Below are 9,168 nucleotides of genomic sequence, written 5' to 3' on the forward strand. Positions count from 1 at the left end.
TTCAGCATCTTCAAATAGATCCTTTTGTAGTGCATTTACACACAGAAGTAGGAATGAAGATTTTAGCTGAACACCGAAAAAGACCATCACCCGTCATCCCCTACCTTGATGCTACGGGTGGTGTGGTACAGAACATACTTGATCGAAAGAAACAGATCTTATACTATGCTCTAGTTTTGCCAGGCATGGGCAAGGATAAGCCTCCCTTGCCTGTCACAGAGTTGATATCCAACAGCCATTCCATTCCATCTATTTCCCATTGGCTGATGGAATTCAAGGGAAAGTTGTCTTACGCAATAACAAGACAAAGTGCGCAGGTTGAGACTGATTATAGTTGGGCTCTGATAAAAAAAAGTGTGCTTATATCATTCAACCAGGAGAATATTTCAGCGTACATTGCCAGAGCATTTGCAATCGTGTCCGGTCAATGTGAACGCTTTCCCAACTTCACTGTGCTGCGTCTGTGCTCTGCCCATTTCATTAAGGCTGTGTCACAAGCATTTAGCAAGAAAACCAAAGACAGAGCCATACAGGAGTATGCATCATTCAGCTTTGCTTACCTCCTCAACTGTACAAGTATGCACATGGATCTTGAGGTTTATCATCACGTGTGCACTTTTTGATGCAGAGAGGTACACTAATTTGATAAAACAGATCAAAACATACCTTGATAAGTGTGTTTTGCAAACCCAGGACATGAAGCTGGAAGAAAGTGGATATGTGATGCAAGAGGAGGAAGACACCAGTGAAAGAACTTCTAACAGTATTGTTGGAAAGTCACAGTATTGTTGGAAAGTTGAGTGTGACATCTTATCAGATGATCCAGTTGACATAAAAAAAAATATTATCACTGTCTTGGTGTCACTGAGGGGCTGTTTAAAAACTATATGGAGATCTTCCCATTGTGGAGTGGTTTGTTGCTAGGGGATCTGTCATGGCAGAGAGAATGTACAACTTCTAAAACAGCTGGAAGAGACAAAATTAGGGATACCTACTGCCACATTGAGCTCTGGTTTGATTTGGTCAAACACTCCATCCTATTAAAGAAAACGTACCTAAGACCACCAGAATTCATATCCAAGATGTTTGCCTCAATACAAGGAAGATATGTTGTGCACATTTTACAATATTATCTGCCAATGCATATTCTGGATAAAAGCTTTCCAAGTTCTATCAGGCCAGATGATGACCAGGAAGAACAGTGGAGTAAATGGGACAGCTCTAGTGGTCATTCCAAGTCAAAGTACTTCAATCCACCAAAAACAAACAAACAAACAAACAAACAAACAACTGAAAAAGTTGTGCAGTGTTTTTACAAGATTTGCCCTTGGTGACCTTGACCTTTGACCTTGACCCACCAAAAACTAATGATGTCTTTGTGTGACCCTAGTGAGTTGTCCTGTGTATTTTGGTGAAGATTGGTCAATCACAAAGAAGCGGAAGTTATGGCCGATTAGGTGTTTTTACAAGATTTGACCTTCATGACCTTGACCTTTGGCCTTGACCCACCAAAAACTAATGATGTCTTTGTGTGACCCTAGTGAGTTGTCCTGTGCATTTTGGTGAAGATTGGTCAAGAAATGAAGACGCTAGAGCACCAACAAACAAACGGACAAATGTACAGATCAACATACTTGCAAAAATCTCAGATTTTCACAAGTAGCAAACAAAACACCAAACCCAAAGAGCCCAAATGCAACAAAGTGAAGAAAATAAAAGGGGATCAGGACCAATAAAATAAAGTTGCACAGGTAAATGTGATAACATTGGTCAAAAGACAGACGTAGGAGAAAAGACGTGAAGCAGTAGACCCTAAGATGGTTAGAAAAAATGAGGATGGAGTCAGTATGATGAGGGGAATTGGGTAAAGATTGGGGTTCTGGAAGATTTCTGAGGAATAAATGAGGTAGAAAAAGTGGAAATGAGAAACTGCCAGTTACCACATCATGAATTATGGTCTGTTTATCAAAACAGATTTTACGCTGTCTTAGATGTACAGTATAATATGCAATTTTCACATTTGTGGATTAAATTTTATTTGAATAAAGTATATACTTTTTTGTTGTGCTAAAAATAATAGGCCATAGCAGAACAAGCTTTAAAGGAACAGTCCACCGTACTTCCATAATGAAATATGCTCTTATCTGAATTGAGACGAGCTGCTCCGTACCTCTCCGAGCTTTGCGCGACCTCCCAGTCAGTCAGACGCGCTGTCACTCCTGTTAGCAATGTAGCTAGGCTCAGCATGGCCAATGGTATTTTTTGGGGCTGTAGTTAGATGCGACCAAACTCTTCCGCGTTTTTCCTGTTTACATAGGTTTATATGACCAGTGATATGAAACAAGTTCAGTTACACAAATTGAAACGTAGCGATTTTCTATGCTATGGAAAGTCCGCACTATAATGACAGGCGTACTAACACCTTCTGCGCGCATTGATACGGAGCTCAGATATCAATGCGCTGTCGAAGCGCGCAGAAAGTGTTAGTACGCCTGTCATTATAGTGCGGACTTTCCATAGCATAGAAAATCGCTACGTTTCAATTTGTGTAACTGAACTTGTTTCATATCACTGGTCATATAAACCTATGTAAACAGGAAAAATGCGGAAGAGTTTGGTCGCATCTAACTACAGCCCCAAAAAATACCATTGGCCATGCTGAGCCTAGCTACATTGCTAACAGGAGTGACAGCGCGTCTGACTGACTGGGAGGTCACGCAAAGCTCGGAGAGGTACGGAGCAGCTCGTCTCAATTCAGATTAGAGCATATTTCATTATGGAAGTATGGTGGACTGTTCCTTTGAGTAAATTTGAACTTTCTATTTCATGACTATTTATTTGAATATTACCATTGCTAATTACAGCTTTGAAAGGCCACCCAGTTCAAAAGGACAGACGCAGCTGTGTTGTTGTTGTTGTTGTTGTTGTTGTTAAGGTAAACTGAGGAAATTTAGGTTTTTTTACAACCCCAATTCCAAACAAGTTGGGATGCTCTATAAACTGTAAATAAAAACAGAATGTGATAATTCTGAAATCATGGAAACCCTACAGTACCATTCAAAAGTTTGGGGTCACCCAGACAATTTTGTGTTTTCCATGAAAAGTCACACTTTTATTTACCACCATAAGTTGTAAAATGAATAGAAAATATAGTCAAGACATTTTTCTGGCCATTTTGAGCATTTAATCGACCCCACAAATGTGATGCTCCAGAAACTCAATCTGCTCAAAGGAAGGTCAGTTTTATAGCTTCTCTAAAGAGCTCAACTGTTTTCAGCTGTGCTAACATGATTGTACAAGGGTTTTCTAATCATCCATTAGCCTTCTGAGGCAATGAGCAAACACATTGTACCATTAGAACACTGGAGTGATAGTTGCTGGAAATGGGCCTCTATACACCTATGTAGATATTTCACCAAAAACCAGACATTTGCAGCTAGAATAGTCATTTACCACATTAGCAATGTATAGAGTGTATTTCTGATTAGTTTAAAGTGATCTTCATTGAAAAGAACAGTGCTTTTCTTTCAAAAATAAGGAAATTTCAAAGTGATCCCAAACTTTTGAACGGTAGTGTATATTTGATTGAAAATAGTACAAAGACAACATATCAAATGTTGAAAACTGAGAAATGTTATTGTTTTTTGAAAAATATATGCTCATTTTGAATTTGATGTTAGCAACATGTTTCAAATTGGGACAGGGGAATGTTTGTCACACCTGCGCACACTGGCATGCCCAACAGACTTTCTCTCACATGTGCTCTGAACAGCGCGCACAATGAACTGACACTTACGCGTGCTCTGAACAGCACGTGCCCATCATGACTGACACCTTCCTCGGATTCAGGTGCAATCAGCATGCTCATTTATGGACACTGAGTACTCACTCACTTGGTGAAGTATTGTGTTGCGAGTCACCATTACCAAACCTTGTTATTGTGTTGTTTTCCTGGGTTCCTGATTCCTGTTCTGTGTCTTTGATTATGACATTGTCTAGCCCTGTTTAGCCTGTTTGTGCCTCACCTAACCTTTTGCCTGTTCCTCGATATGATTGCAGCCTGCTGTTTTGGCTTGGATGCTTATTTCCTGTTTCTTTTATAATAAAGACTTTCTTCTGCAAATACATCCACCTCCTATTTATCTGCATCCTCCTGACAGTATACTTCACTTGACTGATAGTTTAACACTGTGTTGCTTCATCTCTACTTTTAACAACACAATGTAAATGTTTGAGAACTGAGGAGACAAACTGCTGTAGTTTTAAAAGAGAAATGTTGTCCCATTCTTGCCTGAAATACAATTTCAGTTACTCAACAGTTCGGGGTCTCCTTTGTTGTATTCTATGCTTCATAATGCACCAAATGTTTTAAATGGGAGAAAGAACTGGACTGCAGGCAGGCCAGTTTAGCAGCTGGACTCTCTTACTAGGGAGCCATGCAGTTTTAATATGTGCAGACAGTGGTTTGGCATTCTCTTACTGAAAGAAGGAAGGCCTTCCCTTAAAAAGATTTTGTCTGGATGACAGCATATTGCTCTGAAACATATAGATATCATTCAACGTTAATGATGCCTTCCCAGATGTACAAACTACCCATATCATGTGCACTAATGCACCCTCATACCATCACAAATGCTGGCTTTTGAACTGTGCACTGATAACAAGCCAGATGGTCCCCCTCCTCTTTAACCTGGATTACGTGATGTCTGTGATTTCTAACAATAATTTCTACTTTTGATTCATCAGACCTCAGGAAATTTTCCACTTTGCCTCAGTCCATCATAAAAGAGCTCAGGCCCAGAGAAGGTGGCAGTGTTTCTGGATATTGTTTATATCTGGTTTTAACTTGCCTTTGTGGATGCAGTAATGAACTGTTTTCATAGACGATGGCTTTCTGAAGTGTTCCTGAGCCCATACGGTGATTTCCACTACAGACATGTGTCTGCTTTTAATAATTGCAGTGTCGCCTGAGGGCCTGAAGATCACAGGCATCCAATGTCAGTTTTCAGCCTTGTCTCTTGCATACAGAGATTTCTCCAGATTCTCTGAATCTTTTCATGATATTATGTACCATAGATGATGTGATCCCCAAATTCTTTGCAATTTTACATTGAGGAACGTTATTCTTAAATTGTTGCACTGTTTACCCATGCAGTCTTTCACAGAGCAGTGAACCCCTCCCCATCTTTACTTCTGAGAGACTCAGCCTTCCTGGGATGCTCGTTTAATAACCAATCATGTTACTGACCTGTTGCCAATTAACCAATTTTTTTTTAGCATTACACAACTTTTTCAGTCTTTTGTTGCCCCGTCCCAACTTTTCTGAAATGTGTTGCTGAGCATATATTTTTCAAAAAACAAAATTTCTCAGTTTCAACATTTGAGATACTGTCTTTGTGCAATTTTTGATGAAATATAGAGTTTCCATGATTTGCAAATCGTCATATTCTATTTTTATTTATGCTTTGCACAGTGTCCAAACTTTTTTGGAATTGGGGTTGTATCATGCAATGTGAGAATGTATGTTTTGTGTAAGAAAGGCAATATAATTTGAACCATCTCATCTCATCTCATTATCTCTAGCTGCTTTATCCTTCTACAGGGTCGCAGGCAAGCTGGAGCCTATCCCAGCTGACTACGGGCGAAAGGCGGGGTACACCCTGGACAAGTCGCCAGGTCATCACAGGGCTGACACATAGACACAGACAACCATTCACATTCACACCTACGGTCAATTTAGAGTCACCAGTTAACCTAACCTGCATGTCTTTGGACTGTGGGGGAAACCGGAGCACCCGGAGGAAACCCACGCGGACACGGGGAGAACATGCAAACTCCGCACAGAAAGGCCCTCGCCGGCCCCGGGGCTCGAACCCAGGACCTTCTTGCTGTGAGGCGACAGCGCTAACCACTACACCACCGTGCCGCCCCAATTTGAACCAATTTAAATAAATATGCATTACAATGTGAATAGAAATTAGGATTCTGTTCAAAGTTTTGGGAGGCATTCTAGTCATTGGTGGCTGTTTGTATAATGCATCTTCCATGCTTATGTTGAATTTGGCTTAAACAGAGGATTCTTCCATCACGGCACATCTGTTATTAGTAGCTGTGGTATTTCTATCCAAAGAAGAAGAAATACCCTCTGTAACAGGAGTGTTGTTTGTGTAGATATTCAAAGCATTGATGGAGGCCTTCCCTCTGTTCCCTGAAATGGACTTTAAAACTTCTAAAAAGGCCATGAAAATGGAGAGGAGAGATATGGCTCTTCAAATCCTGAGGCATCATGCACATGTGCAGTAAATCATGCAGACAGTATACCTAGAATGCATCATGTAAAAACCTTAACAGTATATGTTGTTTCAGTTTTTAATGAGCACGCTTGTGCAATGTGTGCAGCTGCTAGGCCACCAGGATCTGGACTTCCCATTACAGACTGGGTAAGTTGTTGTGAATCAAATTCCAATGTGGAATTGGTAATATAAACAGAATATCACTCAAAGAGTTCAGACCTCTGCCAGGGACAATAGTTTATACTTCTATGATGTGCAAATCTTCAACTGGAACCATGATATACACTCATTGGGTACTTTAATAGGAACTTGTTCTTGATTCTGAGATTCCAGTTCTTGGCTGGCAGGAGTGGAGCCCACTGTGGTCTTCTATTGTTGCATGCTGAGATGCTTTTCTGCTCACCATGGTTGTAAAGAGTTGCTATATCCTTCCTAGCAGCTTGAACCAATCTGGCCATTTTCCTCTGACCTCTCTTATCAACAAGATGTTTCCACCCACAGAAATGTCACTCACTCAATGCTTTTTTTTGTTTTTCGCACCATTCTGTGTAAACTCTAGAGACTGTTGTTTGTGAAAACCCCAGGAGATCCCAGTTTCTGAAATACTCAAACCAGTCCACCTGGCACCAACACCCACACCATCATGAAAGTGACAGAAATCATGATGGGCCGTCTGAAGCTGAGGCTCAGAAGCGTGTATCAAGTATAAGGGGGCATGTCAAATGAAGCCTCACTTCAAGGTATGTATCGTTTAGCAGAAAACCACGTGAGTGATAACAGAACCACGTGAGTGATAACAGATGAGGCCTCAGTTTGTTTGGTTCACATCAGCATTTCATCCTGAGTGTGTGAGAAAAGGTGAAAAAATAAGTGTTCCCCTAAATGTTACTCCGACTCCAATGGCCCTCACAATCCCATTATACACACACAAACGTTACCCCTCTTTATGTACACCTTTTTATTGTGCAGACACAATTATACTAAGCATAAATGCACACTGTGTGTGTGTGTGTGTGTGTGTGTGTGTGTGTGTGTGTGTGTGTGTGTGTGTGTGTGTGTGAAAATAGAAGACACCAAATAACAAAAAGACACTTTAAAAAAACGTATTACACAAGTTATTTTAAAATGGAACATTGTGCAAAGTCCATGCAAATAATAATGCAAAGTGGCAGAACACTGATGTGATGTAGAAATCACAACATGCTGTACATTTCTCTTAGCAGTAGGTGTCACTAGTGAACTCTGTGGAATGAGAATTCGAGTAATTAAACTTTTAGTGACTCACAACCGAGGCCTCACCTGTCATCGGTCACATGGTTTTCTGCTGTACAGTACACGGCCTGAAGTGGGGCTTCACTTATACCCTATACTCAATACATGCTTCAGAACGTCATTTGGCCATCATGACATCCATCCATTATCTGTAGCTGCTTATCCTGTTCTACAGCTGACTATGGGCGAGAGGCGGGGTACACCCTGGACAAGTCGCCAAGTTATCACAGAGCTGACACAGAGACAAACAATTTAGAGCCACTAATTAGCCTAACCTGCATGTCTTTGGACTGTGGGGGAAACCGGAGCACCCGGAGGAAACCCACACAGACACGGGGAGAACATGCAAACTCCACACAGAAAGGCCCTTGCCGGCCGCTGGGTTCGAACCCATGTATGTCTGTATATATTTTCATTCCTTGATATGGATCTGCTCCAAAATTGTATAGTTTCTTCTTTGGCTCTTACACCACTTTTCTACCAATTTTTGTGTAAATCAGTTGAGTAGTTTACAAGAAACTGATAAACAAAAATCCGCAAATTTGCCCTAGCTTGCAATGTTAATCTCATCTCATTATCTCTAGCCGCTTTATCCTTCTACAGGGTTGCAGGCAAGCTGGAGCCTATCCCAGCTGACTACGGGCGAAAGGCGGGGCACACTCTGGACAAGTCGCCAGGTCATCACAGGGCCTGGATCCTGGATTTTGTGAAAATCCTTTGAGCTGTTTTTGCATAATCCAGCTGACAGACAGACAAACTGCCCCCAAAACATAACCGCTTTTGCGGCGGTAACAAGTACACTTGTGTACGGCTTCCAACTAAGCATGTACTATTATACACCTTGGGATATAATAACTGAATAATAAAATATATATAAGCAAATCAATATTTTGTTTGTAACTTAAACAGATCCAGTGCATAGGTGTTACCATGCTCAGTGTTTGCCCATGGACACCAAACAACTCCAAAAGGTAAAAAAAAAAAAAAAAAAGGCTATGTATTTTGTGTAAATAAACATTTGTTGTATGCTCAGTGTTGTGGGGGAAAAATTTCTTTGAAGCCACCCAGTGATAGTAGAAGAATGTTGTTTGTCTGAATTTTCATTAAAATATTCATATAAAACAGAAAGTGCACTAAAATCCCAAAACACGAGTTGTGTCTCGTTCTTTGAGGTCACTTCTCCATTTCGGCATTAGTTTGGCGTTACTGAGTCACATGACTTGAAGGATTTTGTTTTATTTGTCACTTGTACAGTAATTTATTGACGGTCCCTCAGTGAAACGGGTGTGTTTTAGAGCGAGGGTGAGCGAACCGTCCTCTCAATGTCCAATCTAAAACTGTTTTTACCTCGGTATCAGGTTTTACATATTTTCCAGATTATCTGTCCAAATAATAAAGAAAAAACGTGGCCCATCCTGTCTCTCAACTGAAAAGAGCGTTTAGCAAAACAAACTGTGGCAGTGGGGGCGTGGTCAAGCGTCGGTCTGTGACCGGAGGGCGGAGTCAGGGAAGGTAAGTGGCAGAATCACGACACCTGAGGTGAATTAACCTGCGTTCCCAGGAGCCGCGCCCTATTTAAGGAAGAGAGCGAGCGCAGAGCGGA

This window comes from Neoarius graeffei, chromosome 3, assembly GCF_027579695.1.
Source record: "Neoarius graeffei isolate fNeoGra1 chromosome 3, fNeoGra1.pri, whole genome shotgun sequence".
Taxonomy (NCBI): domain Eukaryota; kingdom Metazoa; phylum Chordata; class Actinopteri; order Siluriformes; family Ariidae; genus Neoarius; species Neoarius graeffei.